The sequence below is a fragment of the Nyctereutes procyonoides genome, unplaced genomic scaffold, assembly GCF_905146905.1.
Source record: "Nyctereutes procyonoides isolate TBG_1078 unplaced genomic scaffold, NYPRO_anot_genome, whole genome shotgun sequence".
In the NCBI taxonomy this organism is placed as follows: domain Eukaryota; kingdom Metazoa; phylum Chordata; class Mammalia; order Carnivora; family Canidae; genus Nyctereutes; species Nyctereutes procyonoides.
In genome coordinates this window covers 14,079,921-14,102,032 of record NW_026575131.1, presented here as the reverse complement: position 1 = coordinate 14,102,032, position 22,112 = coordinate 14,079,921, and the positions used below count along the sequence as shown (strand labels likewise).

Here is a 22,112-nt window from a genome sequence, read left to right as displayed (position 1 = left end):
GAATAATATACATTTAATTGGGATTCCAGAAGAGGCTGAAAGAGGGGGGAGGCCACAAAGTATATTTGAACAAACCATAGCTGAGAACTTCCCAAATCTGGGGTAGGACACAGGCATTCAGATCCAAGATATAGAGAGGACCCCTTTCCCCCCTAAAAATCAATAAAAATGATTCAACAGCTCGACATTTAATAGTGAAACTTGCAAATGTCAAAGATAAAGAGAAAATTCTTAAAGCATGAGAGACAAGAGATTCTTAATTTATATGGGGAGAAATATCAGATTAACAGCAGACCTCTCCATAGAGACCTGGCAGGCCAGAAAGGACTGGCAAATGAGGTCCCAAATGAGAAGAACATGCAACCAAGAATGCTTTATCCAGCAAGGCTCTCATTCAGAATAGAAGGAGAGATAAAGAGCTTCCAAGATAGGCAGAAATTGAAAGAATAGGTGACCACCAAACCAGCCCTGCAAGAAATATTAAGGGGGACCCTGTAAAAGAAAGAGGGAACCAAAAGAAACAACCCACAAAAACAAGGACTGCATAGGTAATACGATGACACTAAATTCATATCTTTCAATAATTACTCTGAATGTGAATAGGCTAAGTTATCCCATCAAAAGACACAGGGTATCAGACTGGACAAAAAAGCAAGACCCTCCTATATGCAGTCTACAAGAGACTCATTTTAGACCTAAGGACACCTCCAGGCTGAAAATGAAGGGGTGGAGAACCATTTACCATTCAAAGGTCCTCAAAAGAAATCTGGGGTAGCAATCCTTATATCAGATAAATTAAAGTTTATCCCAAAGACTAGTAAGAGATGAAGAGGGACACTACTTCATACTTAAAGGGTATATCCAACAAGAAGACCTAACAATCATGAATATTTATGCCCCTCATGTGGAAGCTATCAAGTATATCAATCAATTAATAACCCAAGTAAAGACATACTTAGATAATCATACACTAATAATGGGAGACTTCAAACAGCACTTTCAGCAAATGACAGATATTCTAAGCAGACCATCACCAAAGAAAAAAGGGCCTTAAAGGATACACTGGACCAAATAGATTTCACAAATATATATAGAGAACTTTCCATCCAAACGCAACTAAATACACATTCTTCTCAAGCACACATGGAACCTTCTCCAGAATAGACTGCATACTGGGTCACAAATCAAGTCTCAGTCAATACCAAAAGTTTGGTATTATCTCCTGCATATTTTCAGACCACAGTGCTTTGTAACTAGAACTCAATCACAAGAAGAGATTTGGAAGAAATTCAAACACATGGAGGTTAAAGAGCATCCTGCTAAAAGATGAAAGGGTCAACCAGTAAATTAGAGAAGAATTAAAAAGATTCATGGAAACTAATAAAAATGAAGATACAATCATTCAAAATCCTTGGATACAGCAAAAGCAGTCCTAAGAGGGAAGTACATCTCAATACAAGCCTCCCTCAAAAAATTGGAAGAAACTCAAATACACAAGCTAACCTTGTACCTGAAGGAACTGGAGAAAGAACAGCAAATAAAACCTACACCAAGCAGAAGGAGAGCATTAATAAAGATTCGAGCAGAACTCAATGAAATAGAGACCAGAAGAACTTTAGAACAGATCAACAAAACCAGGAGTTGGTTCCTTGAAAGAATAAGATAGATAAACCATTAACCAGACTTATTAAAAACAAAAGAGAAAAGACTCAAATTAATAAAATCATGAATGAAAAAGGAGAGATCATAACCAATACCAAGGAAATAAAAATGATTTTATAAACATATTATGAGGAGCTATATGCAAATAAATCAGGCAATCTAGAAGAAATGGACACATTACTGGAAAACCACAAACTACCAAAACTGGAACAGGAAGAAACTGAAAACCTGAACAGGCCAATAACCAGGGAGGAAATTGAAGCAGTCATCAAAAACCTCCCAAGACACAAGAGTCCAGGGCCAGATGGCTTCCCAGGGGAATTCTATCAAATGTTTAAAGAAGACACAATACCTATTCTACTAAAGATGTTCCAAAAGATAGAAAGGGATGGAATACTTCCAAACTCATTTTATGAGGCCAGCATCACCTTAATTCCAAAACCAGACAAAGACCCCACCAAAACAGAGAATTATAGACTAATATCCCTGATGAACATGGATGCAAAAAAGATACTAGCCGATAGGATCCAAGAGTACATTAAGAAGATTTTTTTTAAAGATTTTATTTATTCATGAGAGACACAGAGAAGGGCAGAGACACAGGCAGAGGGAGAAGCAGATTCCCTGCAGGGATCCTGATGTGGGACTCGATCCTGGGATGGCAGAATCACGCCCTGGGCCAAAGGCAGGTGCTCAACCACTGAGCCATCCAGGCATCCCACATTAAGAAGATTATTCATCATGACCAAGTGGGATTTATCCCAGGGATGCAAGGTTGGTTCAGCACTCATAAAACAATTAATGTGATAGATCATGTCAACAAGAGAAAAAACAAAAACCATATGATCCTCTCAATAGATGCAGAGAAAGCATTTGACAAAATACAGCATCCATTCCTGATTAAAACTCTTCAGAGTGTAGGGATAGAAGGAACATTCCTCAATATCTTAAAAGCCATTTATGAAAAGCCCACAGTGAATTTCATTCTCAATGGGGAAAAGCTGAGTGTCTTTCCCTTAAGCTCAGGAACAGGACAGTGATGTCCAATCTCACCACCATTATTCAACATAGTACTAGAAGTCCTAGCTCAGCAATCAGACATCAAAAAGAAATAAAAGGCATTCAATGGTGAAAATTAATAAGACAGGAAACAACAAATGTTGGAGAGGATGTGGAGAAAGGGGAACCCTCTTGCACTGTTGGTGGGAATGTGAACTGGTGCAGCCACTCTGGAAAACTGTTTGGAGTTCCTCAAAGAGTTAAAAATAGATCTGCCCTATGACCCAGCAATTGCACTGCTAGGGATTTACCCCAAAGATACAGATGCAGTGAAATGCCAGGACATCTGCACCCCGATGTTTATAGCAGCAATGTCCACAATAGCCATACTGTGGAAGGAGCCTCGGTGTCCATTGAAAGATGAATGGATAAAGAAGATGTGGTTTATGTGTACAATGGAATATTATTCAGCCATTAGAAATGACAAATACCCATTATTTACTTCGATGTGGAGAGACCTGGGAGGTATTGTGCTGAGTGAAGTCAATCGGAAAAGGACAAACATTATATGGTCTCATTCATTTGGGGAATATAAAAATTAGTGAAAGGGAATAAAGGGAAAGGAGAGAAAATGAGTGAAAATATCAGTGAGGGTGACAAAACATGAGAGACACCTAACTCTGGGAAATGAACAAGGTGTAGTGTAAGGGGAAGTGGGCAGGGGGTTGGGGTGACTGGGTGAGAGGCACTGAGGGGGGCACTTGGGATGAGCATTGGGTGTTATGCTATATGTTGGCAAATTGAACTCCAATAAAAAAATAAAGAAAGAAAAGAAAAAAAAAGGCATTCAAATTGGCAAAGAAGAAGTCAAACTCTCCCTATTCACAGATGACATGATACTGTATGTAGAAAACCCAAAAGACTCCACCCTAAGATTGCTAGAACTCATATAGCAATTCGGCAGTGTGGCAGGATACAAAAATACATGCACAGAAATCAGTAGCATTTCTATACACTAACAATGAGACTGAAGAAAGAGAAATTAAGGAATCAATCCCATTTACAACTGCACCCAAAAGCATAAGATACCTAGGAATAAACCTAACCAAAGAGGTAAAGGATCTATACCCTAAAAACTATAGAACACTTCTGAAAGAAATTGAGGAAGACACAAAGAGATGGAAAAACATCCCATGCTCATGGATTGGAAGAATTAATGTTGTGAAAATTTCTATGCTACCCAGAGCAATTTACACATTCAGTGTAATCCCTAACAAAATACCATGGACTTTCTTCACAGAGTGGGAACAAATAATCTTAAGATTTGTGTGGGATCAGAAATAGCTAGGGGAATATTGAAAAAGAAAATGAGAGCTGGGGGCATCACAATGCCAGATTTCAGGTTGTACAACAAAGCTCTGGTCACCAAGACAGTGTGGTACTGGCACAAAAACAGACACATAGATCAATGGAACAGAATAGAGAATCCAGAAGTGGATTCTCAACTTTATGGTCAACTAATATTTGACAAAGCAGGGAAGACTATCCACTGGAAAAAGGACAGTCTCTTCAATAAACGGTGCTGGGAAAATTGGACAACGTGCAGAAGAATGAAACTAGACCATTCTCTTACACCACACACAAAGATAAATTCAAAATGGTTGAAAGATCTAAATGTGAGACAAGAATTCATCAAAATCCCAGCAGAGAACCCAGGCAACAACCTTTTTAAACTTGGCCACAGTAGCTTCTTACAAGATACATCTATGAAGGCAAGGGAAAGAAAAGCGAAAATGAACTATTGGGACTTCATCAGGATAAAAAGCTTCTGCACAGCCAAAGAAACAGTCAACAAAACTAAAAGACAACCTACAGAATGGGAGAAGATATTTGCAAATGACATATCAGATAAAGGTCTAGTATCCAAGATCTATAAAGAACTTATTAAACTCAACACCCAAGAAACAAAAAAATCCAATCATGAAATGGGCAGAAGACATGAAGATAAATTTCTCCAAAGAAGACACAGACATGGCCAACAAGCATGTGAGAAAATGCTCTGCATTACTTGCCATCAGGGAAATACAAATCAAAATCACAATGAAATACCATCTCACAGCAGTGAGAATGGTGAAAATTAACAAGACAGGAAACAACAAATGTTGGAGAAAATGTGGAGAAGGGGGAACCCTCTTGCAGTGTGGGTGGGAATGCAAACTGGTACAGCCACTCTGGAAAATAGTGTGTAATTTCCTCAAATGTTAAAAATAGAGCTACCCTATGACCCAGCAACTACACCATTAGAGATTTACCACAAAGATACAGATGTAGTGAAACACCGGGACACCTACACCCCAATGTTCATAGCAGCAATGTCCACAGTAGCAAAACTGTGGAAGGAGCCATGATTTCATTCAACAGATGAATGGATAAAGAAGAAGTGATATATATATATATCATCAGCCATCAGAAAGCATGAATACCCACCATTTGCTTCAATGTGGATGGAACTGGAGGGTGTTGTGCTTGAGTGAAGTAAGTCAATTGGAGAAGGACAATCATCATATGGTTTCACTCATACAGGGAATATAAGAAATGGTAAAAGGAATTATAAGGGAAAGGAGGGGAACTGAGTGCCAAAAATTAGAGAGGGAGACAAACCATGAGTGACTCCTAACTCTGGGAATGAACAAAGGGTTGGGGAAGGGGAGGTGGCGGTGGGTTGGAGTGACTCGGTGGGGGGCACTGAGGAGGGCACTTGATGGGATGAGCACTGGGTGTTATACTATATGTTGGCAAATTGAACTTCAATAAAAACAAATGAGAAAAATATGGTCAGTTAAACTTTGACAAAGGAGGAAAGAATATACAAGAAAAACAGTCTCTTTAACAAATGGTGCTGGAAAAACTGGACAACTACATGAAAAAGAATGAAACTAGAGCACTTTCTTACACCATATGCAAAAATAAACTCAATGGATGAAAGACCAACATGTGAGACTTGAAATCATAAAAATTCTAGAAAATAGAGGCAGTAATTTCTGTAATACTGGCCAGAGCAACATTTTTCTAGTATGTCTCTTGAGGCAAGAGAAACAGAAGCAAAAATAAGCTATTAGGACTACATCAAAATAAAAAACTCCCATTTTCTTTTTTGAGAGAGAGAGAGAGAGAGAGAGAGAGAGAGAGCGCGCACTCCATGCCCAGCACAGAGCCTGATACAGGGTTCAATCTCATGACCCTGAGATCATGACCTGAGCTGAAATCAAAAGTCAGATGCTTAACCGACTGAGCCACCCAGGTGCCCCAAAATAAAAAGCTTCAACATAGCAAAGCAAAATATCAGTAAAGCTAAAAGGCAATCTACTGAATTGAAAAGATATTTGCAAATCACATAGCTGATAAAGAATTATAAAGAAGGGATATAACTCAACACCCAAAGGACAAATAATCCAATTAAAAATGGGCAGAGGACATGAACAGACATTTCTCCAAAGAAGACATTTAGATGTCAACAGACACATAAAAAGATGCTCAACATCACTTATCATCAGGGAAATGCAAATTAAAACTACAATGAACTATCACCTCACACCTGTAAGAATGGCTAATATCAAAACTACTGGAAACGACATATGGTAGAAAGGATGCAGAGGAAAAAGAATACACTATAAGTAGGAACACAAACTGGTATAGATACTTTAGAAGACAGTATGGAAGTTCCTCAAAAAGTTAAAAATAGAACTACTGCACAATTCAGCAATTGCACTACTTGGTATTTTACCAAAGAATACAAAAACACTAATTCAAAAGGATACATACACCCTGATGTTTATAGCAGCAAAATTTATAATAGCCAAACTATAGAAGCACTCCAAGTATCCATCAATAGATGAATAAAGATATTTTATATATATATGTATATATATAATATATATGTATATATATGTATACATACAATGGAATAGTGTTAAGCTACAAAAAGAATGAATTTTAGTCATTTGCAAAGATGTAGATGGAGCTAGAATGTATAATGCTAAGAGAAATAAGTCATAGAAAGACAAATACCATGTAGTTTCACTCATATGTGGAATTTAAAAGACAAATGAGGGCAGCCCCAGTGGCACAGCGGTTTAGGGCCGCCTATGGCCAGGGGCGTGTTTCTGGAGTCCCAGGATTGAGTCCCAAGTCGGGCCCCTGCATGGAGCCTGCTTCTCCCTCTGCCTGTGTCTCTGCCTCTCTCTCTCAGTCTGTTCTCTCTCTCTCTGTCTCTATGAATAAATAAATTTTAAAAAATCTTAAAAAAAATGAAAGGGAAGAAAAAGAGAAAAAAAACCCCAAGAAACAGACTTGTAACTACAGAGAACAAGCTGATGTCAGAGGGGAGGTGGGGGATGATGGGTGAAATAGGTGAAGGAGATTAAGAGCACATTTAGCATGATGAGCACTGGGTCATATGTAGAATTATTGAATCACTATATTGTACACTTGAAACTAATGTAACGGTATATGTTAACTATACTGGAATTAAAATAAAAAACTTAATTAAAATTAAAAAAAATGTGGAGTAATAAGTCTTACCCAGAGCTACCGATTTTGAACTTCTGGATTCTGGAGAAAGTGCCTAAGAATCTGCTTACTTGAGACTTCCAAGTGCTTCCTATTCATGCTAGAACTTGAGAACTAGTGAGCTACACAGCAGCCTATGCTAGAGAGTCGCTGAGGAGAAGTGCAAGCCTTCTGCCCCAATGGCCCTGGAACAAGTGTCAGCATACAGAGAAGTATCTGGAGATGTCTGTTGCAAAGAATCTTAGCTCAGAACCAGGTAGTATTTGTAATCACCTTCAGAACATAGACTGGCAAAGTGCAATAGTGGCCTTGGGAACCAGAGGAACACATTTCAAATGATACTACATTTTTTTTTTTTGTGAAAACATAACACAGAGAATGTTAAAAACAAAATTCAAAGTGCACAAAATATTACAAGAATTTTCCACTTATTCCAATGCTCCCACTGTCTTTCCCTAGAAACAACCAATGTTTTATATTTCTGTTATTCTGTCCAGAAATCTATGCAAACATGTATACATGTTATTATTCTTCCCTGCCCTGACAAAATAAATTGTATCTTCTGTGACATCTTTTCCCTGAAAATTGTTGCCATTGACACATATAGAGGTTCTTTGTTCTTTATAATGGTTGTTCTCCTGAACTCATCTATCTTAATTTACCTATTTCTGACCATAGAGGTTGCACCTGAGTTTTTGCTATTAAAAGCAATGGTGCAAAAAATATGCTTATCCTTTGATATGCATCTGAATGTATCTGTGAGGTAAATGTCTGCATATAGCACTTGCCACCATGTTTGTCTCAGTCGCTTCATCTAATGATTTCCGGGGGCCATCCTAACTGTGGATTTTAGCTCTCTTCATAGGGCATCCTGCTTCAGCAACATTAGAAGATGCAAACCTTTGTTGCTAAAGAAAACATCTGACTAAATTCATGCCAGCATCTGCAGTGTGTCCCCAAGTACCACACGATACAGATCAGGACAAAAAGAGGTGTTTATGAAGTTAGGGAAGGTAAAGTGATTAGTGTAAAATATCCCCAGCCATGGATGATAAGCATTTACATCCCTTCTTTTTCCACATTGCAATTGCTACTTGCTTTTATAAAACCACAAGGGGAAAAAGAAGCATTAATTTCCCCTTCCTTGTGTTGTTGAGCTCCAGGTGTTTCTAAGAGTTCTACATTTCCTCAAGTTTACTTATGGCAAACAAAGTATAGTTGGGTGGTTTCTTTTTTTTCTTTTTTTGGGTGGTTTCTATTTGTAGGGGTTTTTAAAAAAATAAATGTTTGTGCTTTTTTTTTTTCCTAGACATGAGCTCACAGCATTCAGCAGGATCTACATATTCACATGTCTATATACTGTCACACACACATCGCCACTGAGATTGTATGAGAAAATTCCACTACAAGAGGGTTATGGACAAGTTTTTCTTTGCTTCTTGGAAGATGGAAGACTCCCTGACAAGGATTTTATTTTCATTGTAGCGGGCTGTCAGCGTGACCATTTATCATAGCCTGAATTAATAAGGAAAGAACAGAAGAAAGATGGCTTGCTGCCAAACAGCTTGGGGATGCTCGGGGCTGCACAGATCAATCAGCTGGACACCCGGACTATTGTCTGCTCATCAATTCATTTTCATTGAGTTTCAGAACAGATAACGCCAGGCCTTTTTCTGAGGCATGATCCTAAACTGACCGCCTATACTCGTTTTCCATTCTAACCTTTTATTCTCATAGGACACTCATCAAGGTGGCATATTGTGTTTAGATTAAACGCCTTCTCTGCAAATCAACTAGCGGCAGAGCACTGCTCCTTTCCACTGCCCAAATGCACAAAAGTCTTAACAATCTTTTGAAACTAATAAGCAAAAGAGATTCACATCAAGCACATCTGAGATGCAAAGGGAATCCTTTGTACACTTCTGGCAGCGTAATAAATTAAACAATAAAATGCTTTCGAAAGTACTAGGAGACACACAGGCCACAGAGGGAAACTACAATATAGACTTTTAGAGGGCTGGGGTAGTGGACATTCTGTTGTTTTCTGTTACTCAGGATGCATTCCCCTTCTACCAAAAACAGTTTTCTGACTTTTTCTCAGCAAAGCATGCCCTCTGCCACTTTCAGATCTTATGCTTCTGATTAGGCTTCACACTTATTTTTAGTGTTGGATAATTTGAACTAGGTATGGCTCTCATTCCCCAGGTCATGGTGATTCATTCATGAATGGACGTATGACCCAACAGAGCCAGTGAGACATAAGTACAATTTCAAGGATTCTTGGGCATTTCTTTCTTTCTTTCTTTTCTTTTTTCTGTTGGTGGCTTCAGGATACTAACTACATAAATGGTGAGTCTCCAAAAGCCACTGTGGTTGAGAACTCCTGCCTACATGGCAGAAGAATGCAATGAGAGAGAGACTGAAATCAGTCCTGATAGAACTATTTGAGCAGTCACATGAAACCCCTCCTGAAGCTAGTATGCTTCTAGATTAAGTCAACCAATATTCCTAGTTTTTAAAAAGTCAATTTGAATTGGGTTTCTATTATAATAAAAGGAATCTTAACTAATATAGGCAAAATTTTATTGAATGTAGACCCCTGAATTCTAAAACTGAAATGTCCCAAAAGTTTCTTTTTGGATAGAACCTAATGAGTTTTTCACCAGGAATTCCCTCCCTGAAATTAGTTCTACTTAATGATCTGAAAAGTGAGGAATAGGGACTTTGACTTCTGATAATTATGGGCAGGGCAATAAGAACCAAATCTTTTGATGATGATAACTATTAAAGCTATAGAAAAATAAAATAAGGGCATTGGGAGGCTAATAAAGGAGGGAAGATTTATTGGCCCAAAACCTGAGAGAAGGAGGTACTTGAGAGATGCAGTGTAAAGATTTTGCTATTCTAATGGAGGAATCTAAGAGTCTGAGCAGTGCTTCTAGAAGGTTTTGGGAAGGATAAAAGTCCAGGTTTGCAAAGGGGGACGTCATGACAAATTCTTTGAAACTTGTGTTGAGGCCCTGAATGCCTGTAGTGTAGGAGAAAGAATAAATTGGAAGAGAAATGCTTTTCTCATAGGCTGATCTCAGCTAAGATATATGTGGATAATCTAGAAAAATAATCACTTCTGAAACTGAATTAAAGTAATCCCAGATTAATAGAACCACACCACGGGGCAGAAACAAACAAAAATCTTCTAAGGAGGAAGATAATATCATCACAGACCACAAATTATTGCTGTAATTCTTAGAATCAATGTCACACACAGGCATAGATAACAAGACATATGAAGAAATTAAATGGCATGAAAGAGCTTAACCAGGGGAAGAAGTAAAAAAAAAAGAAAAAGAAAGTAATCCATAGCACCTTCAGATATTAGAGCTCAACTTTAAAACAATTATGCTTACTATTTCAAGAGCTACAAGAGAAAATACATTGACAGATACTGAGATACTATATAAATGACAGAGGTGATCTCAAAAGAACCAAATAGAAATTCTAGAATGGAAAAAATGAACTACTGAAATTAAGAACTCAGTGGAACAAATTAACCCATTAGACTCAATTGAAAGGGAAATTAGTGTATTCTGAGGAAAATGATTTCTTAATTTTAATGTAGTACAATTCACAGACATTTTCTTTCTGGTTAGTGCTTTTTGTGTCCTTATTTTAAAAATGATGCCCTTCTGGGAGGTCATAAAGATAGTCATCTAAATTATCTTCTAAGGTCTTTATTGTTTTACCATTTATATCTATATTAGCAATCCACTATAACTGTTTTTTTTTGTGTGTGTGTGTGTGTATGGTATGGGATAGAAGAGGTTTTTTAGTCCCACATTGTATCCAGGTATTCTAGCACTACTATTGAAAATAACATCTTTCCCTATTACTTTGCAGAATAATTACTGCAAAGATCACTATCACTCAGATCACTATCTCCATGACTTCATAGAAGAGGATTACCATGGAGTAGTAAAGGGTATTTTTAAAATATATAAATGAGGGCAGCCTGGGTGGCTTAGAGGTTTAGCGCCACCTTCAGCCCAGGGTGTGATCCTGGGGACCTGGGATTGAGGCCCACGTCAGGCTCCCTGTGTGGAGCCTGCTTCTCCCTCTGACTGTGTCTCTGCCTCTCTCTTCCTGTCTCTCATGAATAAATAAAATCTTTAAAAAAAAATAAAAAAAATATATATATATATATAAATGAGAGGCACTTGGGTGGCTCAGTCAGTTAAGCATCTGATCCTTGATTTCAGCTTAGATCATGATCTTAGGGTCGTGAGACCAATCCCCACATTGGGCTCTGCACCCAATAGGGAATCTGCTTGAGATTCTCTCCCTCTTCCTCTGCCCCTCCTGCCACTATCTTTCTCTCAAATAAATAAATAAATAAATAAATAAATAAATAAATAAATCTTTAAGATATATGTATATAACTGAAAAAGGACTAATATATAAAATGAGTCTCAGTCATACAACAATAGACAACACAATTTAAAAACTGTGCAAGATACTTGAAGAGGAAATTGACAAAAGAGGATAGCCAAATGACCCTGAATGTATGAAATACTACTCAGCTCATTATTAAGAATAAAAACCACAGTGAGCTACTGCTAAACAATTTGTCAGAGTGGCTAAAATTAAAAAGAATACTAATTAATGTATAGTATGAGAAATTCTTAGATACTGCTGGTAGAAATATAAATTGGTATTACTACTCTGGAAACAGTTTGGTGATATCTACCGAAGCTGAAGAGATGCAATTCTATAGATCCAGCAATTATACTTCTAAACATATCCAACAGAAATTCATGGATTTGTGTAACAAGTGACAGAGGCAAAGATATTCATGGTAGCATATTTTTTAAGTCTTTAATTGGAAATGGTCCATTAACAGTGGAATAGACAAATATATGGTAATAGATATCTACAATGAATATATAGCCAAAAAAATGACCAGCCTAGTTACATGATCAAAAACTAGATGAATCTCTCTTCAAAAGGAGTCATAAAAATCATATATGCTATCTGATTCCATTTACACGAAGTTCAAAAACAAGAATACCTAATCTACACTGTTTAGTTGATGCAATTTTACATGGTAAAACAATTAAGATAATTACAATAAATGTCAGGATAGTGATTATCTTTGGATAGAAAAAAAAAGTGGAAAGAAAAGGGCTTCTGGAGTAGTGGCAATGTTCCATTTCCTTTTTTTTTATGGTTTCAAAAGTACTTTATTGCTTCAATCATGCCATATTTTAATGGATACACAGTACTTTTACTTGGCATCAAGTAGGAGTTGGTTTTAAAACAATTCAGCTTTATGCCATCTGGGATGATTATTGATTTCTCCATTCCTTTGGGGTGACTCTGCCAACAGGGACAGGTTCTATTCTGCTTCAATATGTGTTGTTGTGTATGCCCACACAGCAATACAGAAATGGCTCTGCTAGCTTATACAGCATTACCATATTTGTCAGGGAAATCAGTTGTCTATTTCTGTTGGCTCTGCCTTGCCATTGTTTGCTGAATGTCTAAGAGACAACTTAGAGCATTTTTGGCCATGGGAAATATCGTGAAGCTAAAGACAGAACAGTGGCAACTGCAGCTGTTGATTTGCTCCAACTTCATGCCAAGTTCTCTTGCAAAGAAGCAGTGATCCATTTCTTGATGTAGGTAGCAGGTACATGAACTTTTCCTTTATGATAACTTATTAATCTTAATTATTTTTATGAATTTTCAATATATATGTTATATATCACAATTAAATACATTTCAAAATGATAGCAAATGTCAACTGATCTATGCAACCTAATGCCATAGGTAAACACCCTGTAGCATCCCAGAGAGAGGTCTCTAGAGTCAGAAGCCTGGGTTTAATTCTAGGTTTTTGCTATGAGATGTGTGGACGTAGGTGAATAATTTTTTTTAAGTAGGTTCCATGTTAGGCAACATGGAACTCAAACTCACGACCCTGAGACTAAGACCTGAGCCAAGATCAAGAGCCAGATGCTTAACCAGCTGAGCCACACAGGCACCTCAAATTTAACATTTTAATTTTATTCCTCAATGTGTTGAAAGGATGAAATTAAACAAATCATACAAAACACTTAGCAACTGCCTGGTACATCAGGTAAATTCAATTTTTAGTCATTCATCTAGAAAAATGTTCCAAATGTGAGTCAAATTCATACCTGGGCATGACTGGTTTTATTTCACACCATTCTCTGACCAGTGCTTGCCTCTTTAATACTGCTGTCTAACATGGACAGTGATAGAAACAGAGATAATCATAGTTATATAAAATGAAAGTTGTGGGTGCTTTATAGTTTCACAGTCACTGCTCAACAGATGGGCCCCTAGATCATTTGGCTCTGATAGCCAATAGGGCTTGCAGCCACGAGCCCCACAGTATTATAAGAAACAAAGAAAAAGACATTAATAGGCACAGGAGCACCCCCCTGTAGGTATTCACACAGGCCCATCACAGAGGCAGACAAAAAGTGCATCTCTGAATTTCTTCCAGGAAAGGCCCTAACTGTACTCTTCCAGCAGCTGCTTGAAGATCCATCTTCCAACCAGCCTACATCTACTTTCTGAATGTGAACCTCCCTTTTGGGACAAAGACAGATTTCAGCATACTCTCAAATACTAGGAGTTACTAATAACAAAGAGTGGCTTAGAAAATCACAAAGGTTTGAGGGACAACCAAGAACTCAGGCTGAACTGATAGATAAGGTTAATATCCTACATGAAAATACTCTGTCATGACTGAGAGAGTGAATGTTCAATCTAACACATAGAAATCAACCCAGAGAAGTCAAGGAAAAAGAAGGAACAGAAAAATATGTCCTCCAAAAAGGGACAAGAGAAAAATCTAGAAACAAACCTTAATGAGATGAAAATAAGTGATTTGCCTGACAAAGAGTTCAAAACAATGGTCATAAAGATGCTTTCTGAGGTAAGAACAACACATGAACAAAGTGAGAATTTCAACAAAGAGGTGGAAAATATAATAAAGTATCAAACAAAAACCATAGAAATGAAGAATTTAATAAGTGAGCTAAAAAATTCAGTAGAGGGATTCAACATTAGACTATATCAAGTGGAAGAAAGACAGTGAATTCAAAAACATGGCAGTAGAATTCGCCCAATCAGAGAAGCAAAAAGAAAAAGAATGGAAAGAGAGAAGATAGCTTAAGGCACTATGGGACACCATAAAGCTGACCAACATTTGCATTATAGAGGTCCCAGAAGGAGCACAGAGAATGAGAGGGGAAGAAAACATACTCAAAGAAATAATGGCTGAAAACTTTCTTAACCTTGAGAAAGACATTCAGATCCATGAATCCTTGAGAGCTCCAAATAAGATGACTCCAAAGAGACCCACACTGAAGCACATTGTAATTATCAAAAGTTATGGCCAAGGAGAGAATATTAAAGTAGTGGGGCAAAAAAAGAACTTGTTATATACAGGGGAATCCCTATGAGACTCTCAGTCAATTTTTCAGCAGAAACATTGCAGGCCAGAGGGAGTAGCATGAGTGCTTGGGAGTAGCACCAAACGCTAGAAGAAAAATAATGCCAACCAAGAATCTTTGATCCAGTAAAGTTGTCCTTCAGAACTGAAGGAGAGACAAAGAATTTTGTAGACAAACAAAAGCTGAAGAAGTTCATTACCAATAGACTGGCATTATAAGAAATGTTAAAGGAAATTCCTCAGGTTGAAATAAAAGGGTATTAATAAGTAAGAGGAAAAAATAGAAGTATAAATCTCACTGGTAAAGGCAAATAGACAATGAAATTCACAATATTTTAATGCCATAATGGTGGTGGGTAAATCACTTATAAATCTAGCATGAAGGTGAAAAGGCAAAAGTATTAAAAAGATCTATAACTACAATAAGTTGTTAGTGGAAGCACAAGGTAAAAGATGTAAATTAAGATATCAAAATATAAAATATGGGGGCAGGTAGTAAAAATTTAGAAATTTAATATGCATTCAAAATTAAATTGTTAGCTTAAAATAAACTATTATAAATAGAGAATATTTTATCTAAGCCTCATTGTAACTATAAAACAAAAACCTATAGTAGATATGCAATAAATAAAGAGAAAGCAGTCTAAGTAGTATGCCACTACAGAAAACCATCAAATCAAAAAGTAAGAGACAAAGAGAAGAGAGAAGGGAACTAGATGACCATCAGAAAAGATGAAAAAATGACAACATTAAGTTCACATGTATCGATAATTATTTTAAGTGTAGATGGACTAAATTTACTAATCAAAAGGAGAGAATGGATACAAATAGTGGCCCCAACTAATGTTGCCTATAAAAAACTTACTTCAACTTTGGGAAACATATGCACCCTAAAAGTGAAGGAATGGAAAAAGAAATTCTATGCAAATGAAAACCAAAATAAAGCAGGGATAGCTATACCTTTATCGGACAAAATAGACTTTAAGACAAAAACTGTAAAAGATGGTCATTATGTAATAATGAAGAGGTCAATCCAGCAAGAAGAAATAATGTGCAAATATTATTTACATATTATTTAGGAGAACTTAAATATATAAAACAAATACTGACAGATCTGAAAACAGAAACAGCAATACAGGGGGACTTTAAAGCCCTACTCTCAACAAAGAATAATCAACCAGGTAGAAAATCAATAAAGAAGCATGTCTTAAATGACACACTAGATCAGACAGACTTAATAGATATTTACAGAACTTTCCATCCAAAAGCAGCAGGATACACATTTTTCTCAAGTGCACATGGAACATTCTCTAAGACAGATCATGTGCTGGACCACAAAACAAGCCTTAATAAATTTAAGATTGAAATCACATCAGGCATCTTTTCTGACTGCAATCATATGAAACTAAAAACCGGTTATGAGAATAAACCTGAAATGTTCACAAATATGTGGAGATTACACAAATTACACAATATACCAGTGGACAAACAAGTCAAAACAGAAATCAAAGCCAAATAGAAAAATATCTTGAGATAAATGAAAATGAAAATACAACATACCAAAACTTAGGAGATGCAAAACAAAAACAAAAACAAAAACTGTTCTAAGAGAAAAATTTACAACAAAAGTATCTACATTAAGAAAAAAGGCTGTTTCTATAATTTGGATATTGTAGGTAATGCTGCTATAAACACCGGGGTGCATGTATCCTTTTGTATTTGGGTAAATACCTAGTAGTGCAATTGCTAAACTGCAGGGTAGTTCTATTTTTAACTTTTTGAGGAATCTCCATACTGCTTAGCCCAAGTGTCCATTGACCAGTGAATGGATAAAAAATTAGTGGTATATGTATATATATACAGAAGAATATCACTCAGTCATAAAAAAAAGAGTGAAATCTTTCCATTTGCAATGACATGGGTGGAGCTAGAGGGTGTTACTGTACACGAAGTAAGTCAAAGACAAATACCATATGATATCACTCATATGTGGAAGTAAAAAAAACAAAACAAATGAGCAAAGAGGGAAAAGGAGACAAAGAGAGGCAAACCATGAAACAGACTCTCTCTCTTTTTTTTTTAAAGTCATTGATCAGGCCATATTTTTTTAAAACTTTTTAAAAATTTATTTATTTATGATAGTCACAGAGAGAGAGAGGGGCAGAGACACAGGCAGAGGGAGAAGCAGGCTCCATGCACCGGGAGCCCGATGTGGGATTGGATCCCGGGTCTCCAGGATCGCACCCGGGGCCAAAGGCAGGCGCCAAACCACTGCGCCACCCAGGGATCCCAGACTCTTAACTATAGTGAACATATTGATGGTTACCAGTGGGGAGGGTGGTGGGGGACGGGTGAAACAAATAATGGGAACCAAGGAATACATTTGTAATGAGTATCAGGTGTTATATGGAAGTTCTGAATCACCATATTGTACATGTGAAATTAATATTACACTGGTATGTTAACTAACTGGAACTTAGATAAAAACTTAAAAAAAAAAGAAAAGAAAGAAGAAAGCTCTCAAACAACCTAACTTTACACTTGTGGGAATTAACAAGAACACACTAACTAAAAATCAGAGAAGAAATAAATGAATTAGAAATTAAAAAAAAAACAGCAGAAAAGATCAATAAAACTAAGAGCTAATTTCTTGAAAAGATAAACAAAATAGACAAACTATTAGCTAAACTTCCCAAGGAAAAGAAAAGAAAGTCAAATAAAATTAGAAATGAGAGAGGAGACATTACAACATATCTGCAGGAAAGTCCTGGTGGCGCAGCGGTTTAGCGCTGCCTTCAGCCCGGGACATGACCCTGGAGACCCAGGATCGAGTCCCACATCGGGCTCCCTGCATAGAGCCTACTTCTCCCTCTGCCTGTGTCTCTGCCTCTCTCTCTTTCTCTGAATAAATAAAAAACATAATCTTAAAAAAAATCTGCAAAGGATCATATGGGACCAGTATAAACATACAAACTACCAAGATGAAATCATGAATAGAAAATATGAACAGATCAATTACCTGTAAGAAGGTTGAATTAGTAATCAAAACCCTTCCAACAAACAAAAGTCCGGGAGCCCATGGCCTTACTGGTGTATTCTACCAAAAATTAAAAAAATATTAATAACAATCCTTCTCAAACTTTTCCAAAAAATAGAAGAGGGAATACTTCCAAACTCATTGTGCTAAGCAAGAATTAACTTGATACTGTATATCAAAATCTATATCTATCTATCTCAAAGAAAATAAAACCGGGATATCAAAGAGATATTTGTACTCCTATGTTTATTGCAACATTATTCCCAATAGCCATATCAGATAGATATAGAAACCAACCAGATAGATTTGGAAACAATCAATGTGTCTGTCAACAAATCAATAGATAAAGATGTGACATATAGAATATTATTCAGCCATGAGAAAGGAGGAAATTCTGCTATTTTGCCAACATGGACCAATCTTGAAGGTAGTACACTAAATGAAATAAATCAGAGAAAGACAAATACTGCATGATATCACTTATAAATAGAATCTGAGAAAAAGTCAAATTCAGAAAGAAAAAGTGGAAGAGTAGTTGCCAGGGGCTGGTGGAGGTGAATAGGGAGAGTTTGGGAAAATGGTACAAACATGCAACTATAAGACAGTCTGAGAATCTAGTGTATAAGATGGTGACTATAACTGATAACACTGCACTGTGTAGTTGAAGTCTGCTGAGAACTTATATTGCTCTCTCACACACATAAAAAGATAAATATATGAGATGATGGATGTGTTAACTAGATTAGAGAATCCTTTTCAATGAATATATAACTGTATCAACTGTGTACCTTAAGCATCTTACAATTCTATTAATCACTTGTATCTCAATAAAGGTGAAAAATTTTAATGTCAGATGATATTATGATACTATTCTTCAAGAGATAATAAGTTATATGTCTTATTATTAAATTGTTGTTCTGGGTACAATATGTTGACCAAGGTGCCTTTGCTAACTTGCTAACCTTTATAAGCAAAGAAGTTCTATAACTCTCATGGAGTGTATTAGCTCAATTTAAAAGCAGCTTAGAAATTTATCCTTGACCCAAGAAAAAAGATATTTATCTTCTTAATCTAGAGTAAGCAAAGTCCTTATATTGGGAGTATACCTGTAGATACAGCATGCAGGGCTATAGCCTTATTTCATGGCAAAAAATTTAAGTTCTCAGTTTTTTTTTTTAATTAAAGAAATCAGAGATACATTATAGACTGGGTGTAAAGTCCATGACTTTTTTTTTTTTTAGATTTTATTTATTTATTCATGAGAAACAGAGAGAGAGAAAGAGAGAGAGAGAGAGAGAGAGACAGAGACAGAGACAGAGGGAGAAGGAGGCTCCATGCAGGGAGCCTGACGTGGGACTCCGTCCTGGGTCTCCAGGATCAGGTCCTGGGCCGAAGGCAGCACTAAATCCCTGAGCTACCCAGGCTGCTCAAGTCCATGACTTTTTAAAATGAAATAGATACTGTCAAAGACATTTCAGATTTATGCTAGCCGACTGTAAGCTAAGTCTCCAGAACTATAAGAAGTAATCAATTCTTTGGACTTTTTTGTTCTTACAGAGTATTTGGTGAAGAAGTTTGAGATGTGGTAGATAAATGATCAAAAGAAACAATCCCAAATGGTACAGACTAAATCAGAAAAACAGGAAGGTTCTCCTTCATGAACTCAATATTGCCATTCTCCTGTTGTGTTGATCATTTACTTCCTGATGTTGCAATACAGGGAAGAGTGTTGCCCTGATGGGGGATGGCTCCCAGTCAGCTGTTCTGGCCATTTGGAACAATACTCATGATACAAAGCAGCAGCTCCTAAGTAATGAGAAGGCAAGATGGGTAATGCTCCCTTGGGTTAACTTAACTTCTGGAGAATGGTTTATCTGTTAGCATTGCATGCATCCTTTTACAGAGCACAATCATGACGAGCTAATAGTTTTAAGAATGCAAATCTTGCCTTTTAGCTTGATCAGGAGCTCCCTGAAAGCTCAAAAGTTTTGTATTTGCCATATGGCCTAGAATAGTGTTGGGAATAAATTTTTTTTTTACCTCTCCAAGCAGATAGCTAGATCCATTTTATTTTCCAAAAGTATTTAAGGTGTTCCTAGACAATGTAGTCATTCCATACATACAATTAATTTTAACCTGTCTCTCTCTCTCTCTCTCTTTTTTTTTTCTGGCATTAGATAACAAGATGTCACCTACATTTTTTGGTACAAATTTTGACTAAGTCATCAAAACTTAGAACAATGGATAATAAGCACATATTCTAAAGAGAGATGCTTGATAATTCTCTATGAGAAATTACCAAAAGATAACAAAACCAATTTAGTGACTATCTTCCCATCTAAGATGGAAAAAAAAACTTAGATTGATGAAAGGGTTTTTTTTTTTTTTTTTTTTTTGGAAATAAATTCATGTGAGAGGAGAAATGACAGAAGGAGTTACTGGCTACCCTTTCCCTTTCTTAGTATTTGGAGGACCTGTGAGAAGGACACCTTATTCATTGAGTAGACCTGTAGAAGGAAGAGAGGTCAGCAGGTATATTCTGCAGTTTAGAGGGGCAGACAAGAGATCCCTGGGTGGCGCAGCGGTTTGGCGCCTGCCTTTGGCTCAGGGCGCGATCCTGGAGACCCGAGATCGAATCCCACGTTGGGCTCCCGGTGCATGGAGCCTGCTTCTCCCTCTGCCTGTGTCTCTGCCTCTCTCTCTATCTATCATAAATAAATAAATTAAAAAAAATAGAGGGGCAGACAAAAGTGAAATCTTGAGAACCAAGTGAACTCAATCATGCTGAAAAAATGTTAATCAATACCTGCCTGCCAAAGTGTGGGGACCTCAGAGGATAGAAACTGTGGGTATACCACTGGAGGAGGTGTACTAACAGCCAGCTGGAGGATCTATCAATTGGGTCAGAAGTGCCCTCTGGGATTTCCAAAGAACACACGTAAGAATCCCACAAAAGAGCCAGATTTTGGGTGACTTGCCAAGACAGAATTTGACAAGTGAGAGAGAACAATCAGACACAATCAGCTGAGTAGAAAAGACTACTTCTTTTCCTTTCATCCTTTAACTGCTTGTCTTCTCCTTTCCCCTTTCCAGGTACTCTACTAAACCACTCTTTGAAGATCCGGAGACTAAAAAAGAAGTGAGAAGCAAGGAAGAAACATGAAAGAAAGTACAGACTCCTTTTTTTTTTTTTTTTTCCCAACTTTGCTCTGGGTATTGGGTGAAGGGGATAAGCTTTAATTGTTCAAGAGATTGAAGTTTTGATTTAGACTGGACCAAGCTTTTTAATTTCTCCATGTGAGAAAAACATGGGGTCAAAGAGTAGGGAAGAAAGATTCAATTACTGAATATAATAATTTTTTTAATTTTTATTTATTTATGATAGTCACAGAGAGAGAGAGAGAGAGAGGCAGAGACACAGGCAGAGGGAGAAGCAGGCTCCATGCACCGGGAGCCCGACGTGGGATTCGATCCCGGGTCTCCAGGATCGCGCCCTGGGCCAAAGGCAGGCGCCAAACCGCTGCGCCACCCAGGGATCCCCAATTACTGAATATAATAAACAAGAAGTTCAAGATGTTTCCTGAGTGAATCCTACTAAACTGAACTGATTCAACATATGAATTATAGGTAATGGTTCTAAAATGTTACAATCCTTTGGTGATTAATTAATTAAATATCCAGGGAAATATATTTAACTCCTCCCAAAACCTAAAATCAGAATAGCAGACCTTCTTATAACTGGGGAGAAGACTCATATACCTTATAGTGGACAAACATTACAACTTGCAGTTTGACAAGAGCATTTTAAGAGCAAGAAAAGATCTTTCACCCTCTATTATTAGGAAATACATAGAGTAAAACTTATATTGACTTTAGAGAAAGGTTAAATATGGAGTTTTCACTATTTGTGATCACCCAAATACCTACCAACAGTAAATAGGTCCACAAATTGGGGTATAGACACACGGTAGAATCTGAATGAACCAATGATTATCCAACAAAGTACAACAATATGGATTAGTATCAGAAGTGTAAGTCAGAAACAAGAGTGAATACCACGTGATTCAGTTTATGTAAAGTTAAAAAATAGGTACCCCTAACTTAACTGAGACTGATAGAAATCAGGGACAAGTGGTGGTTACCCTCAATGAGGAGCTGGAGTTGCAAGGGGCACGAAAGACCTTCTGGGACGGTGGTTAATATTTTGTTTCCTTGTCTGGATTTGTAGGTGTATTTAGTCTATGAAAATGCAAGTTACATACTTATCATTTGCATACTTTCATATACATGTGTTATAATTCAGTAAAACATTCAAAATTTTTTTCTACCCCTCTTGCCCTTGCTAAGTAAACCAACCGTTAG

At 37.0% G+C, this 22,112-nt stretch overlaps 1 pseudogene; it reads right to left on the bottom strand.

Annotated features, from left to right (window-relative positions):
* Nucleotides 1-12,572: 12,572 nt before the first annotated feature.
* LOC129521643 (cytochrome c oxidase subunit 7B, mitochondrial-like) lies at nucleotides 12,573-12,897 on the bottom strand (annotated as a pseudogene).
* Nucleotides 12,898-22,112: the final 9,215 nt, after the last annotated feature.